The sequence below is a fragment of the Anas platyrhynchos genome, chromosome 4 (genome assembly GCF_047663525.1).
Source record: "Anas platyrhynchos isolate ZD024472 breed Pekin duck chromosome 4, IASCAAS_PekinDuck_T2T, whole genome shotgun sequence".
Classification (NCBI taxonomy): domain Eukaryota; kingdom Metazoa; phylum Chordata; class Aves; order Anseriformes; family Anatidae; genus Anas; species Anas platyrhynchos.
Window position 1 is genome coordinate 73,062,936 of NC_092590.1, and position 23,256 is coordinate 73,086,191.

Genomic DNA, 23,256 nt, shown 5'->3' on the forward strand with positions numbered 1-23,256 from the left:
TTTTTACCAGAGTTTCCAAGTACGCTTTTAAAAATATTGGAGCCAACATGTGACAGCCAGAGGAAAAACAGGAGTGGACAACGGAGTTGGTGGTGTCAAGACAGCCATGTAAAGAAATAAGGTAAGATTCAGCATTTGCTTCTAACGTGCCATCTCGCGGTAACCTATTGGAGTTTTGTAAGACAATTGCTTTTTATAAATGGATTGTGACAAGCAATTACACACTGCTCCACACATCTTAAGAAAGGAAGAACAGAATAATTGAAAACAGGGCTGGGAGAGCTCTCAGGAGGTCACCCAGTCCATCTCCTCACCCGGATGGGACCGGCTTCATGCTAACCACTCCTGACATATGTTTGCCTCACATGTTTTCTAAAACCTCCGCTGACAGAGGTCCTACAACCTCCCTAGGAAATGCTTTCAGGGCTTATCTCTGCCTACCATTAGAAACGTCTTTCCTACTGCCTTACTTGTATCCCCCTCACTGCTAGTGTGACACTGCTGCTTCTTGCCAGGCTCTCAGGGAGCAAATGGGATGGTTATTTCCTTTATTCTACAGCTACAAGTCTATCTGTTTGGAGACTGCTATCATGATTCCTCTCAGCTTTCTCTTTCCTAGACTAAACAACTCCCATCCTTTTAATCTTTCCTTATAGTATATGGGGTTTAAAACTTCCCCCGTTTTCATCGTTTTCCTCTGTACTCAGACTAACTGGTCTGTGTCCCTCCTGAAAGCATTGGCTTTACAAGTTAGGCTGCCTCAGTTTCGGTGGCTGTTTTCTCATCCTTGAATTTGTTTGTATTTGTTTTGCAAGGGGTGTGTTACCCATGGCAGCAAAGAGTTTCAGGAGCCTTTGTTAAAACATTCTTTCATAAATGCCCTGCCTTGGATCCAATCTGATGTTTGAATAAAGCAGTACGGACTAGAGTATGGACAGCGTTGCCAAACTCCAGTAGCCCAAGGAGTGCTAAATTTTAAATAAAGAAAAGAGGAGGTGAAAGGTAGATGTTAAAAATACATTGTGGCTAGAAATATTTATAATGTTCTGTGTTGGCCTCCAACTGTCCATGTCAGCTGAAATTTCTCAAGCAGCGCATCTGCAGATGTGACTTTCCGGTGCGAGCCTCTGAGCATGAGATCAGGTCAGGAGAGCCAGCTATGATGAAAGCTTCAGCTAACAGCCCTAAAAAAAAAAAGTGTTGTATGTCTTATGGGGGTTGGTCAACAGGATTCTCTCCTCCTGGAAGAAATCCTGACATATTTGGCTCCTATTATGTTACCTTAGCTTTGAAACCTCCTCTGATATTGGTGGCAAAATACCCTCTAGGGGTTAATGCCATGGTGTCTCATAGTAGGTTTCTAGCACATGCATGGGTTAGGATAGAAATGTGTTTCTCTTCCTGCAGAATCTGAAGGACTAAGATGGCTTTTCTAGTTACATACCTCTCAATAAAACTTCTAAAGCCTTTGGGGTTAGGCGGCCCAAACCTCATCATCCGGGTGGGGGGAAAACATATCAGTAGATAAAGGTTTGTCTTGTTAAGAACACAATCCTTTGTTTATTAATTTTAGAAAAAAAAAAAAAAGAAAAAGAAAAAAGAAAAAAGGAAAAAGGAAAAAAGGGCAATATTGCCAAAGAGAAATATGAAGAAAGGATAAATTAACAAATTTATGTTTCTTTTAAGAAACTGGTCAAAAAAGATAGGCCTCCCAACTTGTCTTACCAAGACAGCCGAGGTGAAGATCCTGAGCAGTCCTTAAGAAAATGGTTGAGAGAAGGGGTGACTAATACATGATGTGATTCCTTTTGTGTGGAGGTTGTTGCTGGCTATCCTTTCCAGCAGTAACGATGGAGCTCTCTTCAAAACAAACAATTTTAATTGACTTCAGTAGCATGCATATAACTTTTTAGGTTCCCAGAGCTTTTGCTGGGAACTGGGCTGACACTGCAGCTTATGCTGGGTATCTAGAAAATAAAATGAAGGCAAATATCCTTGCTTTGAATATGTGAGGTTAAACTTGTTGCTACCTCTCTCAGTTTGGGATTTCTGCATCCAACAGATTGCACATTCTTTTAAGTAAGCATAGTGCAACAACACATGAAGCAAGAGGAAGAAAAGGAAACTGGCTAATACTGGAATTGTTCTGGTGTTTTCTCAAACAACAGAATGGCAAATTGTTTTCCTTGGCTTTCTGGAAAATATCTGACCTTGATACTTCATATTCAATTTATGTAAACAATTACAAAAGCATGTAAGCCAAACAGAAAAGGCTATTTCTTGAAAACCTGCAGGGAATGCACATGGGAATTTCCCACATGCTGTGGCAATCTTAAAAATACCTCCTTGTAACCCCACGATATTAATGATTAACTCTGGAACTGTGAGTTTTTCCAGACGTCCAGTGAACTTAGTGATTTGTGTGTTCAGCTGCATTAATCGGGGAGGAGTAGTAAAAAAAAAATCATTTACCTCTTCTAGTAACTTGCATGTAACAAACTATCTGTCACATTTTCCCCTTGAAATTCAGGGATTCCTGCAGATTGCACAGTTGATAAATATAACAGTACGGGAAATATTGTTTTGTGGCAAAGCTGTGTGCTAAGATGCTCTTGCAAGAACAAGCTGGAACCAGTTTTGTTCACAAATTACTCAAAGAGAGAGATGCTTTGCTCAGGACACTCACCCACACAGTGCAACACAAACCTTCAGAGATGAGCTGAATGTTGCTGCTGTTGTGTTTACATACATCTGAAATTCAGTATTTCAAGTGTTAGCTTTGTGATTTGTTTCCATTACATTTGCTGAAGAGGAGAGAAGCAGCAGAGTGTGCTTTGAGAGGTGCTTTCCCAGAGCAAGCGGGGCTTCTTGTGAGGGAAGATTCACATCACACCAAGTCTGTTCAGCTCGTGACATCGTGGGCAGCACCGCTGAAAACGGTTTGAGAGTGCAAGCTGTCAGATGAAGCTTTCAAAAGGTGCTGAGTGCCAAACCCTCACCTTTGTACATCAACAGCCTTTTCCATAGCGGTTTGGAATATTCACCCTTTTCGATCATTTTTTCTACATCTATTCTGGTCATGTTTAATGTAGCAGTATGGTCCATCAGCCATCCCACTGTGCCGCTTGTCGTGGTGATAATATTTTTATCATTAAAATTTCTGGAGCGCAACTTTTTAATTAATTCAGCTTGAGAGACTGGAGCAGAGCTGTCATGGGTGCCAAGTCAATGCTCATCTTTATGGGGTTGTGGAGAGATGGAATAAAATTGGACTACATTATGAACCAGCACACCTCCATTTTTGGAGTATTTTTAACATGATTAAATCATACATCGTTTAGTCGTATATAGATCATTTAATCTCTTGATAGACAGGTAGATACATATATTTATTCATTTATATAGTGGCACAGAAAGAACACAGAAGACACAGCTTTGCTACGTTCTTGGTAGGTGAAATGGTTTGGTTTTGTGGGGAAATGTTTGGCAGAGTCCCTATAACAAGTAGGGGTGTATGTTTGTTCACACAGAGCATGTCTCCAGCAACTTGCACTGAGAGCCATGTTTGACAACATCAAAGTTATTAAAATAACTTCATCTAACGAAGTCTTGCTAAGAAAGTAATGTAGTAGATAGTAGTGAATCTTGTATTATTTAATGACCATTCTGGACACGTTAGGTCCTGGAAGTGAGTGTTGGTTTTTAAAAATCAGATTGGCTTCTGCTCCATCCAGTTATGAGACATGACCTGGAAATCAGACCTGAGTATGTCTGAAAGTTTGAAAACTCAGAAAGTAATCAAAAGCAAACCTCTAAAACCAGGGACTTTCTATCTTTTCTAATTTAAAAACCTGTGCTAATATGAACATGCGGTAATTATTTAAAGGAAAAACGTGTATGTGGGTAAACGGCAGGCAGTGTAATCTCATCTGAAAAGCTGTTAGCCCTTTCAAACTTATCTGTTCTTGGTCCTATAACATTTTGGGCATAATTCATCAGCATCTGAGTGCAAACACAGAGCTATATAAGTATCTGTATTAAGTTTCCCTTCTGTGCCTAATATGCAGATGGTATTTCTTCATTTCAGCCCTGTTATGACATTTACCTTTCTGTAAAGGGTAAGGGCTCATATGATCAGCTTAAGATGTCCTGGATTTAGTTGTTGTTGTCAAGCTAGATGTTGATTATAATTTTTGTGGGGTTTGTTTTAGGGTTCAGACTGTGCTAGAGTACATGTGCTCAGGACATCTTGCCTCTGCAGACAGGAAGCAGATTATCATCTGGTCAGTACGGTACATCTCTCCCCATCTATCTGCTTGATTAATACAGGATATGGGTCTGCCACAGATTTTAACTTCAGATCTTGGCTTTTCAGTTGTCTCATGCTTTTAGCCCCAAAGAGCTTAATTTTCCTTCCAGATATGATTTATTTAACTGTTTCTTTTTTTCTTCAAAGAAAAGAAACCCAAACAAACTTAGAAGTATCCAATTACTGGCACCTAACTCATGAACTTTTCCCCTGTCCAGTGTCTTCCATTTCCCATTACTTTCAATCTGACTGGAGCCACATGCTGTCCCCATTCATAAGCTGGCCATTTCCTGCTGGAAAGGCACTAGGAAGTGTAAACATTTGAAAACCCCATGAATTTTGAAAAGGAAGACTTGGAAAAATCTTGTTTACATACAGCACTTGCTGTACTATGGAGCTATGGCTTATTATTTTCCTAGTAGACAGCACAGGACAGTGTAAGAACTTTATCTTACTGCCAACTGATATGATAAAAGTGTATGATATGGAGCTTCTAGTAGGAAAGACACATTTAACTGTCATGTCTCATCACTTTCACTATATTATGGATATTTTCTGAGTGCTCAGTTGATAAAATGCCTAGCTGGAAATGAAAGGCCAGACTCCTTTCCCTGTTCTGGGCAGGCAGGCAAAGGTTTCATGTCCCACTGCGTTGCCTAGCTAGGAATGGTGCACCTGCCAAAGCAGTTTTTTAGGTTTCAGGCCAATGGCATCCTGGTCTGCATCAGAAATAGCATGGCCAGCAGGGCTAGGGAAGGGACCGTCCTCTTGCACAAAGCACTGGCGAGACAGCACCTTGAATACTGTAGGATCTTCAGCAACCAGCGTTCACTCTGCACCCAGCCACAAATCAATCTCCTATGTGTTATTTCAGTGAGGATAATTGCAGATATAAATTTAAATGTCTGCCCTCTTTTAAAGCTGTTGACTCCTTGTTTCCTCTAACGTTTTCATAGCAGTTAGGCACTGTAGATTTTTTTTTTTTTTGACTCATTTAAGAATTTTTACAACTGCGTTGACCCATAGGGAAACTTTTAAGAATACTGAACACCTGATTTTACCTTAATTTTCTCAAGATTTTCTTTATGTTGCACACCTCTGTTCTGTCACCTTTTACTTGCTTGCCTCTAAATTGAAGGCTGCTATACTCCCTTAAATCCCTCTGCCTATGGGAGTCTTTTCAGGCTGCTGAACATTGTAATTAACCACTTTGGACTTTCCAAGTTTTATTGCATGTACATCTTGCTAAAATTCAATCACAGGTATGGCAAACAGACTTCCAGATGAAGGCATATTGTTAACTAATGTAATGGCATTATACATCCAACAATGCTCCTTTTTAATGACTTTGCTTTTTACTGTTGCTGTGCAGCAATCTAATATACCTTTTTTTCCTATGTATTTTGGCAAACGACAGGCATTAACTTTAAAGGTATTTGAGCTTCTATAGTTGAGCATTCACATTTTATTGAAAACCATTTTAGTTACCTGATTGCAAGTCTCATAAGGAGCGAGGAACCCCCAAACCACCTTTTAAATTAATGAGCTATGCCTGTTGTTCCTGGGAGGAATTCTTGGCTGAAACGACTGGGGTGGCCTCAGTCCTCCTCTTGGTGGCAGTGGGGGCAGGTGAGCCCAGCTTTGCCCTGTACCACCAACCTGAAGGTGAGGTTTGTAGCATGCTGAGGAGATCCCAAGCTGCAGAGCAACTCGCCTGATGGTTGGATAGGTCCCACCTTGCTGCAGCCCAGGGATGGGTTTTATCTATCTCTCAGGCTGCAGAGGGTGCACTGCCCTCTTGAGTACTAAACTGGGTTGTGTTGACGCTGTCAAGAAACATCAAGGCAGCACTGGCTGTGTCACAGCACCATTTGCAAAATATGTCATATTACACAGAGACTGTAACAGGATTAGGCAAACCGAGGTAAAGTAAACCTTAAACACAATACAAGGAATCCAGCAGTTCTTGCTGAAGTACTCTTGCAGTGATCCACCCAGCTTATGTTTGCAATGAAAACATGCAGATAAGACACTGGTATGTCCTACCATGTGGATGGAATACGGATTTGAAGAATGAGTGGTGCTGTGCCTGCACATGAGCATAGGCTTGCTAGGACTTATTAAAGTGTTGTGGGTTTGCCTCTCTATGGTTTGGTCATGACCATGAATAAGACAGCTCAGCCAAGAGGAGCTACAGAGGTTTCAATTCTGACAACATTAACAGAGAAAAAAAAAAAAAAAAAAAAAAGAAATGATGCTGATATTAGTCATATAGAAATCTCTGATGATGCACAATAACTATTTATGAAATTACAAAGGATATGGAGTAATCAGCATGAACATGAGAAATTGGTCATGTAGGATTGAGAAACTGCCGAATGCAAAGCCAAAACGTTGATGATGCATGCACAGCCAGATCTATATTTGAATTAAAATTCTCATCTGTCCAGTGAAAGACATCTTTCCCCTTGAACGGGTCCGGAAGGGTCATGCAATATCTGAAAGTTCATGATCCATAGCTGTCAGAAGTGGCTTTTAAATAAGCCAGCTGGTGATCAGATGCCGGGACTTGCTATTTATTTTGCAAATCATACCTGTGGACATGTTTCCTTAGCAAAGCCACTGATTGTGACAAATGTGTATAACAAGTGCAGTCTTCTATTGATTCTCACATTCTATTTTCTGCTTTTGGTGGAAACAGATGGAATTCAATTTTCTCACAATTACTATTAGCCAAGAATAACATCACTTAAATCAGTGCGGGGGAGGTGGAAAGTTGCAACTACAAAAACACACAGCCTGAAAAGCTGGATATTGAAATGTGACTTGCAAATAACCATAACTGATGCCTTAACCAGGCCCCAATTCAGAAACACACTTAAGCATTTTCTGGGCTCGTAGCAGTGTGTCCTACTGACATTATACATGCGGCCTTCTGCAAAAAGGATGATCCAGATTGTTTTTGTGGGTTACTCTCATGGAATGACTGATGCTTAAATGGTAAATTTTCAGAACATTTTCCACTAAAAATAACAAACCGAGGGCAAGGTTAGATGCAGCTGATGTTAATGTAAGCATATACAACTGTGCAAAATCTTTGCTTACCTTGCAAAACAATAAAGGGAATCCTTAAGAAATTAAAATATCTGTCCATAATTAGAAAATAAGTTAATAGTTTGGCATGTAATTAATCAATCTTTTCCAAATTTTCAATCTGGTTTAGATCAGAATGTTGTAAATTTGTAGAGGGTGTGTTACATAGCTAATATATGAGAACACACACAAAAAAAATCCCACACTGTGTGAAGGTTAAGGGTAAATCAAGTACCTGAAGTTAGTAAGTACTATAATTAAAGGTTTTCTTGAAGTCCCAGTTTGATACTGATTCTTTTGCTTCATGCTGAGCTCTCAAATGACGTGAACACAGGTATTTCTGTTCCATTATTAAGTATGGCTTCTGGCTTTGTTTAGTAACTAATATGGGATTATTAGATTCATCCTAGGCTTCCTTTTGTCCTTTTCATTGTTATAGTATCTTAACAATTTTCCCAAACTACTCAATTTCTGTCCACAATGGCCTTGTAAAGAGGCGTTATTAGATCTATTGTACAGATACTGAATGGAGCCAGACACTTCTGTGTCAAAAAGGCACCAAGATAAGAAGAAGATGACCCTTTATTTCAGAGCCTTTAGTATTTTATGGTGCTTTATGTGTTCATAGCAAAGATTCATGGGAATCATACAACTGGTGTCAGAAATAAGGCATGTGAAAAAAATAAGATGACTTTCCAATGGTCATCTGTGAAAGACTTGCCCCAGAAAACATGCAACCTATAGCTTAATGCCCAATAAATCCACTTTTTTCTTCAGGGCAGCTCCCAATATGTGCCAGAAAAAAGCCCAAGAAACTCCATTTCTGCTCCTGCATACTGGGACTGGAGTTACATTCCCACAGTTTTTGGAAGTTGCACTTTTAATCCTTAGCAAGTTGACTGAAACTATATAAGACGAAGTGTCTGTTTTGGCCAAGTTTGGGGACATATTCATAAAAGCAGAAAAAATGCTTGTCCTACCCCTGAAATGATGCTCCTGACATATTTCAAACATCAGAAGCTTTGGGGCTGGCTGGAATATTTCACTTTGTCTTTTCACATGGCCAGAACAATATTTGACCTCAATCTCCTCCTAAGAAACAGCAGAGCCAATTTTACTGGAAGTACTTCCCCATGAATATAATGGATAAAATAAATAAATAAATAAAATTAGGTGATTATGAAGTGCTAATCAAACCATCCCAGTCTGAATAGTCACATCTTGACCACAACCTGAACATGGAATAATTAAAAAATGGAAATCTATATTCCTTTGTGCAGCATTCGTCACTTCTGAAGGCACTTGGTCAGAATGAGCAATTCCTCTTTCAAACCAGGCAAAGAAAACATGAATGAGCTTGGCTACAGAAAACCCATGGGTACTTCTGGAGCTGACAATCTGGGGCATGAGAAGTTCTGGGGGGTAGCATCTGACCCATCTTGGTATCCATCTGGCAACGAAACCTCTGCATCCCCAGCTCCCAGCCTAAACAGCTGGATTTCCCATCCTTCTTGATTCCCATCACAGCCATTTGTACCAGGGCAGGGTGGCTGCACACAGTAGAGGTCTGGGGACACCAAAGTTGTTCTCTCACTTCTCCTGGTTTTCCTCCACTCCCTTTGCCCCTGTGGCTCTTGTGATGACACATTTCCCCTCCTTGCAGCCCTGTGTTGAAAGGCTGTAATTTAAGCCGAGGTTGCATCGTTGCTCTCCCCACAGTTTTCTGTCATTTAAATGTTTCTCAAGAAATTACTTTGAGGGTTTTAAATTTCTCACATTAAAACCTAACCGTGTGTCAGCATCTGATACATATTTAAATAAGTTTCCAGTGTCCTTGTTTAATTTGCAGCACTGAATATTCACAGAAGTCAAATTATGAAGCACATTGGCGTCAGGATATTTCCGTACCTCCCTGTTGTTTTTCACTTGTAGCTTCCAATTCTAACATCTTCGTTTGAAGAAACAAGTAAGGACAAAACAATTTGAGCTGTTCTTATTGTGAAGGGATTTCTAAGCAAAGGCTTAACAGGCTTAGCATTTACGTACACAAGACCTGCAAAAACTGAGATGTTGAAATAGTCACAAACTTTACATATGAGACAGAAACATAACTCTTTTACTGCTCTTGGCACTGGTTAAATCTACAGAGGAAATTGAAGATTTTTATGATTCTATTAAAATTACTGTTCAACACATTCAAAGGGATGATAGCGAAACATAAAGGGCAGTGTCTCATACGTTACTGTTAACCTGGCAATATCATTTATATTGAAATTTGACTTGACTTTCAAGCACCATTTGAAAGGTTATTGCATGTGAAACTAAATTAAGCAATACAGTTGAAGTTTGCCCTTTTATAATTTAAAATAAGAACTGCATTTTTCTTTCCCTGAGTCCCCACTCAAAAAAAAAAAAAATATCTAAAAAATGCCATAGGACTGTTCCTCATCCTACCTCCCACCAGTAAAATCCCTGACTAGTCAGGGGGGTGGAAGGCAAAAAAGCAGGTGAAAAAGCCATACCCTTAGGGCAGGGCTCTGGTGCCAGAGCTCACTTCAGCCAGAAAGCACATAAATGAAGCTGTTTCACCCTTACACTGGAGTACCTGAAATTAGATACTCCTCTTGCTCTCTGGTTTTTAAGTCTTGTATTTCCATCCCTGTCTCTATTAATTTTGGGCTGATGAAATCTTTTCCCATTACGTCCCAACCTTTACCTCTTAGACTGCTCTAGTTATTTGAAGCACAATAATTTGTTTAGCTAAGTTAGCCCACTGTATACGTATGAGTTGGATCGAATAACCCTGCTTCAGTCACCTCTTTAATTTTTTCCAGGAATTGTATTAAAAACTAACATCCGTCTCCCCAAGGGTTTGTAGTTTGCTCAGCAAGCCTATGTAGTTTTGGTAAATAGCTTGGAAATTTTAGAATTTGTGTGAAAATATCCTTAACTGAGTGGGACCCCAGGAAAAAAAATATTAAAAAATCAAAGTCATCCTCATCCTGAGACGACCCTGGAAAATGCAACTTTTTATTGAGGCTAGCTACTTCAACAGAAACTGTCAGGCTTTTCTGAGAATCTCTCCACTGTGCTCCTGCCAACTCTACCACTTTGGGCATTAATCTACCAGATTTCCAGGCAGCTGGAAAGCTCAGACAAATGGTCACTGTGCACGCAGTGCGGAGTCAGCCTGCGCGTGTGCACAGTGCCTGGGCATGCCAACTACTGCAGACCTGTGAATATTGGCATGCCTGGGCCTGCTGGTGCTAGCAGGGGAGGCAGGATGAGGCCAGCAAACAGAACCTCAGCCCAGGCAGAGAAGATGGTGCTTTCAACATAATGCAAAGATGAGGCAGAGTTAAAAATAGGATTTTGCTACAAACAGACTGCTTAATGGAACAGGGAGGACCCATCAGAAGTTGCCTTTACTGAGAACAATTTTTGCTAAATGGGGAATGGATTTTCTTAGTTTAGAAGTTCAGCACAAGTGGAAAATTTGGAAGCAGGAAGGACTTTCCCTGAAGTTTATTGTTGTTGCTTTGTAGCATTTTTCAAAGAATGCATTGTGTTTTGTGGAAAAATGGAGGGGTATGGAAGGTTGCAAGAATCATGTAAAAATATTTCCCTCCCTTCAATATATCTCCTTTAATGGAACTACTTGGATTTGACATTAGGAAACATATTCATATTTTCTAAATGAAGTTATAGATGGATGAAATGTATTGAACTGTCTACTTAACTTCCCAACCCAAATAACCATGTTTCCATTGTATATTTTTATAACTACATGTGTGTATAAATTCATCCATCTCTATTCATTTTTTTTTTAAATTATTTTTTTCCATGCTAAACAGTTTTGTCTCTACTCCCACCAAATTCCTGCTTCCTGTGGTTTTGAAAGTAAACAAGCTCAGAGGACATGAATGGAAGCAAATAATGTAAACAGGAATTCTCATGCTAATAGTACCAGTGCTTTGCTATACTTAGAAGTGGAAGTCAAGTCAGTGGCTGGTGAAGCAAATCTCCTGCAACCAAGAAGGAAGCAGAAAAATAATCAACAGGCAGGTCATTCAGTCTGCAGAGGAAATCCGAGGTGCAGTTTCACAATACTCCAAGTCCACAACAATATCACTTCAGAAGTTCCCCCTCTGCCTGACCTTGGACTTTTAGTAAGGCTTGGGAAAAGGAAAGAGTGTTTTAAAACCACATAGTCCAATCATCTGATTTGTAGTTTGACCTTGCAAAAACATGTACTGATACAACTGGGGAAGTGATACTGAGAAGAAATAAGTCTGGACACAGAAAGGACTCCACGGTGGACCTACATGGGCAGAGCTTTCTGCCAAAGCCTGATATACTAGGAATAAAAAAGGGAAGACAGTCCATTAGCACGTTCTTTGATTTCATTTATCATATTTAGTGAGAGTTGGTAGAGCCAGAGTTCCTGGACAGCCTCATTTCTGGTTGGATGGACTAATTTCTTCCTGATGAAACAGCTCTGGTGTCATCTCCAGTTGCTCCATTCAAAGTGATGTCGTTATGCAAGAGCCATCTGCCAAGCTCAACATTTTCATGAGCTGCTTTGGGACTTGTGAAAAGATACAGGGATTTTCACTTTAGAAGGTGGCAGCAATACCCACGTACTTCAAGTTTTACTTCTTACAGTTCATTAATAATACACTTCATTTTGTTATGCAGCTTTTTATTTTCCTTGACCGTGTGTTATTTCTCAGTTATTTTGTTAAGCTTGCTGCGCAAAGCCTAATGTCGACAGCCACCTTGAGCAACATATAGAGATGCTTCTTTGCAGGTGAGAATAATAACATTCAGCAACACTGACATCTTGTGGCTGATGAGAAATGACTCAGACATGCCAGATCAGCCACCGACGAATCTTCTTCCATTGTGTATTCAGCAGCTCCTGAAATATGGTGGTGCTTAAAGGGATGAGTACCAGGAGTCCAGAAACCTAGAGGTTAAAAGGCAGGAAACACATAAAGGTGTCGTTTTACTACTTGACTGAGCTGTCCTGTCTGTGTGGATAATCCAGTTGTGTGATAATCCTTTTGGTTAATCTGCATGTGAATGATTCCCTCCAGAGGATGAGGATAGAGTCTGGGATGTTTGACCTGATGAGCAGAAGCTGAGACTCCCTGCAGTTGATCTTCTTTGTGTTTTTCTCCTTCATTGGGAAACTGGGAGAGAAAATACCCCTGGAAAAGGCCCCAGGAGGGGTCTGTTTTATTACCTATTGTCACCAGAATTAAGATCAGCAAAACCAGGCTACGAGTCTCTACCTCACAGCCAGTGGAGCTTCTGGGGGAAAGGTGTGGCAGGGAGACCACAGGGAAAGATTTGCAGGAGCAAGTCCTGGTCAGCTGGAAATTGGCAGGCTTTTCCGCACATTTAGGCCAATGAGGTTTAAATATGCCATGTGTAAAATGGCCTTTATGCTTTAAGGGTGGGTATGATGACAAAAATCCAGTTTGTACTCCTATTGATTGTAGAGAGGGCAGATTTATTTTTTAGGTTTAAAGATAGACATCTGTGACTCGGCAAAATATGATGGTCAGCCTTGGACTTTTCAGTCGTTAGCAGCTTCTTGGATTCCTTCCTTGTTTACAAATGCTTGTCTTGATAATGAACATCTGTATCCACTTTATCATCTGAACCCAATAACAAAATTATTACTGAACATAAAGTGTTGTGCAATTGTCTTTTGCAAGTATCTAGAGAACTTTCACGCTTCCTTGAGGATGCTAGAGGTGGGTTTGCAAAGAGTAACTGTACACTGTTTACAGCCTGTGCTCCTTGAAATCAAAGCAGTTGGCTCATTTGGAGGCTGTATTGTGTAAAAACCTTAATGAAAGCTGTGGGAAGAAATGGAATAGGCCATGCCTAGCTGGTGTTTGGGATTTTAGATTGATTAAGAAAATATTTATAGCTGGCCTTTGGTTTTAAAGATCCAAGTAAAAAATGAAGCTGCTTCATACTTGGGGTCATATTTGCTTATTGTCTTGGGAGATGAGGGAGAACATTCTCTTCCTATTCCTGGAATGAGTTTACTTTTTTTTTTTTCTCCTTTTTGCTCTTGTTTAGAATTGATTTAAGTAAGTTAACCTAGTGAGAATATGAAAATAAACAATATTAGAAGTGAATTCTGCAATTTTTAGTGCGCTTTGGCACTTTTTATATCACTGCATTAAGTCACCTGAAAGCACTGACATATACAAATGCTGTAGTTTAGTATACTACATAAAATTCTGATTTAAAACAGTTGAAATCATGTTTTGGTGAAAAATACCCTTTTATCTGCTCTGTTGACTTCACTCAATAATACAAAAGATTCTTAGTAGATAGGAGCAATCTGCAGTGAAATCTATTATTCAATATAATTTATAAGTTGGTATTGTGGAGCTTGCAAGAACCATTCACTCATACTGATGTTTTTCTCTAAAACACATCTACTTGTATTGTCTAACTATATTAAAATCTATCACACTGAATCACAGATGTTTGTTTCAAGAATAAAAAGTGCTCAATTCAGCAGAAACTTGCAGTAGTATGCTGAGTTAGCACCTTTCAAAATGCCAGCCAACTTGGTGTGAATTTTGTTTATTTACTTTCTGAAATGTATTACACTGACTTCGAGAAGAGTAAATATCTCTAATCTGTTCCCCCTCATTTCTCAAACAGAGCTTTCTTACGCTGTTTACAATACGCACTTTTTCATTTATCAAAAAGACAAAAGTGAAAGATATGCCAGTATGTAGCACTTGGTGATATGTAAAGTAACATCATGTCCTATTTTACCTTTAGGAATAACATTTTTTTCCCTAAACCAGTAAAGGCATTGCTGTTTTAATAGCTCATACCAGAAGCTAAGCCTATAAAATTAATGTATCTTTTTGTGAACTCTAATAGGGAACAGCACAAGCAACTCATTTTAAACTTGTGACCCTAACTTTGACACAAGAATTTGAAAAGAGGGCATCAAACATTAAATTATGAGTGAATGGAGCCCTTCAGTCCCTTCGTAATTCACATGCAATGAATTTGAATAGATGCATTGTTTCCAGAACTGTAAGCATGGGAAAACTGGGATATATGTTGAAAATTATAGTATGCCCTAATTTGATCTTAAGCAGTTACACTATACACAGTTGAAGCTTGGTGAAACAGCTGATGGAACAGACATGAGATGTTTTGGGTAAACTGCAGGCATTTCTAATGTAGTCTGTTATTTGTATCATCATTAGGGAAAGTGAAGCAAAGAGATCCCTGAGACTTTCAGAGGTATTCAGTTGTTAGCCCAACTGTGTGTTTGTCAACAAGTCAACAACATTTCTCCGTTGCCCAACAGCCCTATAGAATTCACCCCTTGTTGGAGTAACAGTGGTTGACAAGACTGGATTGCTGCTAGCTTTGACCCCTGTTCATGTATTGAGCCTACTACCATTTTCTTCCCCTCTCACACTGTATTTTTTTTTTTTTTTTTTTTATAACATATGGTCTTTCATCTGTAGGTCTAGAAAGCCAGATGTCCACAGCTCTTTTGGTCAATATAATCAGTTATGCTGCCAATCATAAGCCCTTTAAACACCACTACAGAAAATTACAGTTTGTTTTTATATTCCTAGTCTAAACCTATTTACCAGACTCATAATGATGCTCTAAAACAATATCTGTACATTGCCTTGTCATACACAAACTGCTGTATTTTATTTGTTAAGTAATGGACAAACAATGAAGCAGCTGTTGAAACGTTGCACATTTTTTTCCCTCTCCAGCTGAATGACAGAATTTGCCAGGTCATTAAATCAATTTCATACCGATTTACACTTGATAAAATCAATCATCTTAGCTCATAGATTTGGTAGGTAGAAAGACAGTGTTGTCTACATTGTAATGCTATACTTTAATCATTTTAAAATTGAAAACAAAATGATCCTTTCCAGTGTCCACAACAGAGTAACCCAAAACCTGCTAAGTTTTTCAGTGCCAGATCATTAAAACTAGAATTCTGAAACGACCAATTTATAAACTAAGAGGTTTTATGGAATAATTAATCAAAATATGGATCCAAATGGTAAGTTGTCCTCTTCTCAAAAGTGAATTATGTTAATCTAATCAATAGCTTGATAAGAAGGAAAAAAATCCATACGATGTTTAGAGCTGTTAATTTTTGTGTGCCTGTTTTTTAATAAAACAGCTGTTTTCTATATTATGCAAGCAATCCATGCATTGAGAAATTGGAAAAAAAAAAAAAAAAAAAAAAGGAAGTTTCATTCTCTATCTGCAGTGTAAGACAAAACCAATATAAATACTATTTACAATGAGATATAAAAGCATTTATAATGTTTTTGAGGAAAGTCAAAAACTTAAACTTTGATTTGCATAACAGATCATGAGGGTGTGAGGAGGAAGAGCCAATAACTAGTCTTATTCACTTGACTTTTATAAAAGCTCTGTAGCCCTTCATTAAGCAGGGTTTCTTTTTGATACAGGGAATTTTGCCTAGTTTGAAAATTAGAGCACAACCATTCAGAACCAGTGTGTGTGAAGACATGAGAATCAGGCACTACTGACCAAAAGAGTTCAAAGCATTAGGAAGAAATGTATATGTCTAACATTTAAGCATGAGAGGTCACTCTTAAGTACTCAGCCTCCTTGCCCATGGACAGCAGAAGTCATGTTCAGCTATTTCATTTCCCTTTAGAGTAGCAATCTGTGGGGATTTGGATACCCCATAGTGGCCCCAGCAAAAGCTGACAAGGCAAGCTGAGAGTTGAGAACAAATGCTCAGAGAAAGGTCACACCTTGAATCTCACCTCTCCAGATGCCTTGTTTATGGCTGCAGTGAAGTTGTCTTCTTGCGTTCTCCAGGACCTGAAGATAGACTGATTGTCTAAGATTTTTGGATATTTCAGTTCTTTTGTGGTTGTTACTTGTCTCACCGGGAATGCTTCTTACAAGATGCCCATCTCAACAATAGGCTCAGTTCTTACAAAGATAAATTGGCATTCAAACATCAGAATACTTAGCTTTAAAACGTGTTCATTCAGAAGCTTTTTTTTTTTTTTTTTTTTTTTTTTTTTTTTTTTTTCTAGTATTACATGACAGCTTGGGGTCAAGAGAACTTGACTGGGAAGTGAAACACCCAAGTTCAATTCTTCATTCTCTAGGTTTTAAAGACCTACCTCTTACCACCTCTGGGAGCAACTGGGAGGATCTTGGCTGATATAAGGTGGGATCTTCACACACCCTGTTTTTCTCTGTTCTGCTTCTCCTGTCCATATGAACTTGTGTTGTTATAAAGAATTAAATTTAGGAATAAGAGGAAGACCTAGAAGTTCCATGGCTTTAATCTAATCAGTGCTTACACCTGGGATAGGTTTCCTCTGCTGTGCCATATTAACCTTCCTTCTGCAAATAATCAGTTTTCCCATAATGAGTGGCTGGTTTTCAAGAGAAATTTATCATTTGTGTCAGAGGAGGGAGGTCTGCAGGAGAAACTCACAGAACAGTTTTTCCACTTTTTTCTTTTTTCTAGCTGGTTCATATCCTACAGCTTATTATGCAAAGATCTGTACTGAGTGAGTGCACATGACTATGTGGATGAAATTTCTCTAGTATTTTGTATCTGAACTTACCTGTCATGCCATTTTCCAGTTTCTTTAATTGTTTTCTGATGGAATTAGAATTTGCTTAGTGTTCTGAACACCTTATTATTAAAATAATCTCACGATCTAGTAAAATAGGCTCAAGTCTTGTGATTTGAGTGAAACCCCATGGCATCATTGAAATGGCTGCTTTCAGGGAGCAAATCGGCATGAGTTTCCAAGTCACATATCAAAGACTGTGCTCACTTTTTATTTTTAATTTGATACTTGTCTTCAAAGTGGACTTCATAAAGTCAGTACTACCTTGTGCATTCTTCATAATACCCTTCCACGTCAGGGTATACTCCAGAACAATGCCACGCTTTATAAACTGAAAATTGGCTGTGCAAACTTTACTAAACGTATGAAGTTGCTGTTGATGTCAAATTGCTCTCCAACAGACATATCAGGCTAATACACAAAGGCATTGCTTTTCATCATGTCCATCAGTTTAAAATAATTTTGCTTTCTGATTCCAGCAATTAATGTTTCATAAGCTAAATAAAACTAGGAAAATATCTATAAGGTGAAAATACCTCTGTTTTTTTGACTCCCCTAGTGCAAATATTCACACACATGGTATGGTTTAACTTTAACTGCAGAGAAGTCCCATCACTGGGGGTGGGGCTATACCTATGTAGAATTTTTGGTTGATAGATTTTGGTGAGTTGAACCAGGAGCTAGGAATATTTCAAACTATTTTTTTTAAATTATTTTTTATATTTTATATTTTTAATATCTCATTTCTGTATTCAGGATGGTAATGTTTACCTAAATATTAGCACCTGGTACTAGATTCACAAGAGAATTTATGCTCCAAAGCTTCTAATCCCTTCTACTCTTAAAGACCCAATTTGCTCTCACTTGGTAATTCTGCAGTACCCAACTTTCATTCAGAAAATATCACAGACCTCTAAACATTTACATGTGGCCATGCACAAAAGATTTGTCTTAATTTACAAAGACAGCCATGCAGTGAAAAGTGCTTACCTTAAATCTGGACTCCCTCCAGTTCAGACAAGTCCTCTAACCCACCTGACTGTTGAGTAAAAGTGGGAAATGGCACCATTCCCCCAGGTTAATATTGTGCAAAGCCTAGTGTGGCACATACATCTGCAGAGTACTACCACATGTGGCCCTGAAGTGAAGTTAAGGGATTGCCTACTTTGCAGATCTTTTGGCTGCAAGTTCAGTGCTGAGTTGCTCGATAGTTTTCTTAAACCTTAAATCTTAAGACTTAAATCCTAGGTGTGTTCAGTGAGAAACATTTAAATAAATTTATAAGTCCTAGGGAGAAGTCTAAGTGTTGCAAATCTCAGCATAGATCCCTTTGTGGCTCCACACAGTCTGCTAGTGCCATTCCATGTTATATTTTTGTCTGAACTGTTATTATTTGTAAGTCTGGATGGCACATGATAGCACTCTGTGGTTAAAGAAAAAATATTTCTTTTCTGAGTATCTGTCAACTCCCCTTAATTTTGGGTTACCAGCCTTCAGGAGCATTTTATCTGCTATGGCTGTCTAGAGATGTTTTTTTCAAGTTGGCAGAAACAAGAAGCTGCATATAAAACCATTGTTTGATACCTGCAGCTTTTCCCTTCTCCCAAAAAGCCTTAATTATTATGTTTCATCTATCTTACTGTTGAGGAGTTGCTGTATTCTTAGGAGTTTATTTATGGGTATGGTAGACACATATGCACAGCATCATTCTTGGCATACTGTTACAGCATTTGTACTGAGGTAGGGGCTACTTATGACAAATACCCTTAAGGAGAGGAAAACCTACAAGTAAAACTTTAGGAGATTTTGAGACCATTGATTTATTTTTAATGTCAAATCTTGAATATTGTGTTCATTTTTGGGTTTCCCAACATGAGAAAGGCAATGACATTAACAGAGTGAGTGGGGAGTCCCTGGGATAGTAAGAGAACAGAAGAACATGAAGTACAAGTAGAAACAGAAAAGGCAAAGGGTGCTGTGTCCAGTAACATTAAGAATATAGAGAGGACAAAGCCAGAGTCTTCTTGGAGGTCTGAGACAAATGACAAAAGTTAAAACAGGAAATTCTGATTAGATACAAGGAGAAGAATTTTCCCCAGGAGGTTAATTGCTCTGGATCTGGGACTCAGTGGGGTTTTTTAAACTCCATCTGTGGAGATACACAAAACTCAAGTCCCTCTGTAGGCTGATTTATTGGGACCTACTCTGAACTGGTGGTTGGGCTAAATGACCTGTAGGGTCTCTTCCAAAACACATAATTCTATGACTGTATAAGAAAAAAATCGGTATTAATTTGGTGTTTACCAAATACAGGGTTACAGTGAGTACTAAAAAAATATGTCAAAAATTGTTGTCTGTCCTTGAAGAGTTCATGCTACAAATGAAGCAAAGCCTTGTGTATGTGGAGGGAACTGGAGGTGCACTGAGGTGAAGTGATTTGCTGAGGTCCTACAGAAATTCAGTGGTGGAACAAGTTAAAGAATTATCTTGGTCTCATTCTTTCCACTGTCTCTGTTCAGACCATGGTGTACACAGAAAGCATTGTTAGGTTACACAGGATGGAAGGATTGCAAAAGTAGGATTAATGTTTTGGTTTCTTCACTTTAAAAAAAGATATTTCTGTCGATGACATTTTGCAGTAGTGGAGGAAAAAGTCCTGCTCACAGGAGTGTAATATCCAGATAGACACCCTATCACCGTTACATGAACCTTTTCTGCTGAAGATGCAAAAACCAGTTCTGGGCAAAGGGCTCCCAGTTAATTGTCTGTGCAGTCCCTAAATGGGTATATTTTGGCAGTTCTAGTGTTACAGGATGTAAAAATAAGTTTGTTTGCAAAAAAATATTTGAACAAAGGAACTGCATCTGTCTTCTCCCTCAATGGGCCACAAGTTAAAATATAGTGCAAATTTTGAATAACTAATTTCCAAAGAGATTCACAGTGGCTTGCAAAAGAAGACAAATAGAAAATGACCCCTTTACATATATGATGCATTCTGCTTCTCCTGCCCTCCCTCTCCTCCCCCCCCCCCCCCCCTAATAATTAGAAACATGGTTTCACTGATACACTTTACAAAACCATTCTGGGATTCATGAATTTAAAAGAAAAAAATAAACTAGACGTGAATAATTCATACTTAAATAGCTCTGGGCCAAGATATTGCTTCAGTATTTCCAAGTATGCAGGTTTTATTATTCTCTTAAAGTATGAATAAAAACAAGGTTGTTTTATCACACTTGGACTAATCAATGATATGCCCAAAGCACAGTTGGCAGTAAATGATCTGTTTTAGTTTAAAACATTTTTTAAATCGATGTGTATTGTAAGGGAGTCATAAAAATCTTCACATTAAAGATTTTTGAGCTATAAAAACAAGTAATATATAATTTTTTGATTTTTTTTTTTTTTTTTTTTTTTAAGGCAGTAATATTTCCAAGTAAATAGGAGATGGGCCAAGCAGTTCCCTCTGAATTACTGTTCATCAGGCTTTCACACTCTATTAAGGTAACCTTCATGAAATATTTCTACATTACACTTCATGATGTAATTTGAATGCATTAGAATTAATTTGCCAATAAACTGCAGGGAAAATATGGAATATGGAATATGCTATCCCCAAAAGCTTATGAGCTCCCTCTATTTAGATTGGGTCACATTCACAAGGGTTTCCAATGTAAAGTTTGCAGGCAAAAGTGACTCCTGTGACTACAAGGCTTTATTCAGGAGTATGTTCTTTGCCCGGGGAGGGAAAATAATGCTGTCAATGTCGAGCCATCGTGTCTGTGTGCTGGGCTCAAGGTGTTCAGCTCACTGAATGAATGCAATACACTGAGAACTCAGGGAGCCCCGGCTGACTTTGTTGGGATAGAGACTTCTTTCCCAACCTCAGGCAAGTTTCTCCATGGCTCTTTTTGCCAGCTAGCTTTCAGCAACACGTGTTGTGGTGCCAGTCCACCACTGAGCCTGTTTCTTTGCCTGAAGAGTTGCTTACCTCCTGTTGAACATCCAGAGCCAGCCCTTTATCTGTATGGATGAGTGTTTGGCAACTTGAGCTCACCCAATGACATCAGAAGGACTGTATGAAATAAGATTTGCAGGGCAGTGCCCCTTGGGACAGTTTTTGTTTTGTTTTGTTTTGTCCAAAAATTTCTATGTAAATATTTAAGGTTGCTTCTAATCTCTGCCACCCACCTTTGGCACTGAGGGTGTAACTCAACAGCCAGGGAATCACCCGGGAACATAGGGGAAAGCAGTGACAAAGTTTTCTCAATCTACCTCCAACTCTCATTCACATTGCTGGCAGCTTTGACGTCTGCATTTCTGAAGAACCTCTCACTGTTGGTTTTAGTTCAAAGGCAATAGATGTTCCATATGTGTTCACGTCAGAAATGCCATATTGAGGTTTGGAGAAGATCCACATAAGGTGAGACTACGCTTCCAGCGTTTCTGCTCATTGCCTTTGATTATGGTCAATGAGAGTGAATGGAAATACTGACTGCAGGACATAGCTTGTAGTGAAAAACTGGCATATGACATCTCATAACCTTCATAATTGCAATTTCCTTTTAAAAACATATAAAATACATGAGCTAAGAAGGTCAAGAGCTGAGTTTTTCTAATCCTCAACATTTTATGCAAATTAACTGCCAAAAAACCCAGCTCAGCAAGAAATCTCACTCACTCAGGACTCAAACCGGACATGTCCAAATACCAGGAGACAAAATCCTGTTTTGTAGGATTTCCATACATTAGTGGAAATGAAAGTACAGAAAACCTCAGAACCAGGACTATTCTCACAAGAGTCCTGATTTGTTTATAGATCTAAGAGGTCTGCATCACCAGAATGAAGCTGGAAATCTCTCTTTCTACAGTACTTAAATCATTTTGCATAGCTTTGGAGGTCTTACAGTAAAATTGTCTCAATCTCCCATTTGTAAATAGGGATAGTGAAGACACAGCAAAGGTTTTTGACAGCCAGTTGTCTCTCCATGTTTGAGATCCACCTCTGATATCCTCAAAGCCACTGCTCAGCAGGAGCCTAGATTTGGTCAGGATCAAAGTGTTCAGGGATGAGCTCACCAACCCAGAATACATTGACCTGTCTCACAGTTCTGGAGATTTTCCCTGGAAAAATGTGTTATGCTGTTTGTCCGAGGTCCCACAGGAGCTGGTGGTAGAAAAAGCATCTGAAACGTAAAGGAAATTAAGAGTTTGCTACCTCAAGCAGAACAAAGGTCTGGAAAGTTAAGAAGAGCTAAAATGCAAGTGATGAGGTGAGAGGTGCAAGTGGTCACCCAGTTGACTGGAATGGATATTTGTGCACCATCTGTCATTTCTCCGATAGGTTTAAGAAATTGGAGGGCCAAATTTTGCAATGTTTGTACATTTTCCCCCCCTGCTGAAGTCAAAAAGAGAAGAGAAGGTAGGACGTTGCCTGCAGCATTTAAGAGATATTGTAATGGGCCATGGAGAGATGATCCTAGCTTGAGGTCAGATTAGTGGAAAACATCAGGGGATCAGCTGGTGCAAGAGTTTCTCCTGTCCAGTCTCATCTTGATTTCATTTCAGGTCTCTACTCCCGTCTCATCTTGATTTCATTTCAGGTCTCCACTCCCATCACCTTCTCCTGAGTTTTAAGTCTGCTGTCTCCCTACCTAGAGGATGATTTGGGGTATGTGAAGGTCTTATCAGAGACCTGAAATATTTTGGATGTATGTTTAAAAATAAATAAGAATATGCAGTTCATGATCTGAGATTGCAGCTGAGAGCTGGGGCTGATGCTCTTATCCGTTCTCTTGTTCCTCTGGCAGAAAAATCTTGGCACTATGTTGAAGGAGCGTATTATGTTTCCAGTGGAAGGAAATAATTCCAGTCATTCTCAAGTAATCCCTCTGTCCACTACTGCATTAATGCTACAGGTCCTTAAAAAGAGACCCATCTAACTTTCTTTGGCTAAAATATGGTCGCTGAATAAAGAGGCAGGAAATTAGATATTTTTTTTCTTTGAATTTCAGTAGAAGCTATCTCCTCACACTCACTGCCAGAAGTCCTGAAAAAAGTTTCAAATTCATAAATAACATTTATTCTTATTGAAAATTTTGCAGAAATATTTGGCAGTGGAGAAAGACCAGTTGTAGATTCTTTACAGTAAAAAAGTTTAAAATGGAAAGTCTGACACATTCTTAAGCTATA

General features: G+C 38.9%; 2 long non-coding RNA genes across 3 annotated transcripts; one reads left to right on the forward strand and one right to left on the reverse strand.

The window, feature by feature from the left end:
- Window positions 1-7,456: 7,456 nt before the first annotated feature.
- On the reverse strand, window positions 7,457-17,630 carry LOC106015916 (uncharacterized). 2 transcript variants are annotated; one of them, XR_001188249.5, is made up of 3 exons: window positions 16,603-17,611; window positions 16,234-16,405; window positions 7,457-13,522 (listed from the first exon to the last, which is right to left on the reverse strand). It is a non-coding gene; the product is annotated as an uncharacterized lncRNA (long non-coding RNA). The 2 variants fall into 2 exon arrangements; XR_002400443.4 differs by lacking the exon at window positions 16,234-16,405 and having other exon boundaries at window positions 16,603-17,630.
- On the forward strand, window positions 16,478-22,736 carry LOC140002515 (uncharacterized). Its single transcript, XR_011809278.1, has 3 exons — window positions 16,478-16,649; window positions 20,485-20,568; window positions 22,668-22,736. It is a non-coding gene; the product is annotated as an uncharacterized lncRNA (long non-coding RNA).
- The last annotated feature ends 520 nt before the right edge of the window (window positions 22,737-23,256 follow it).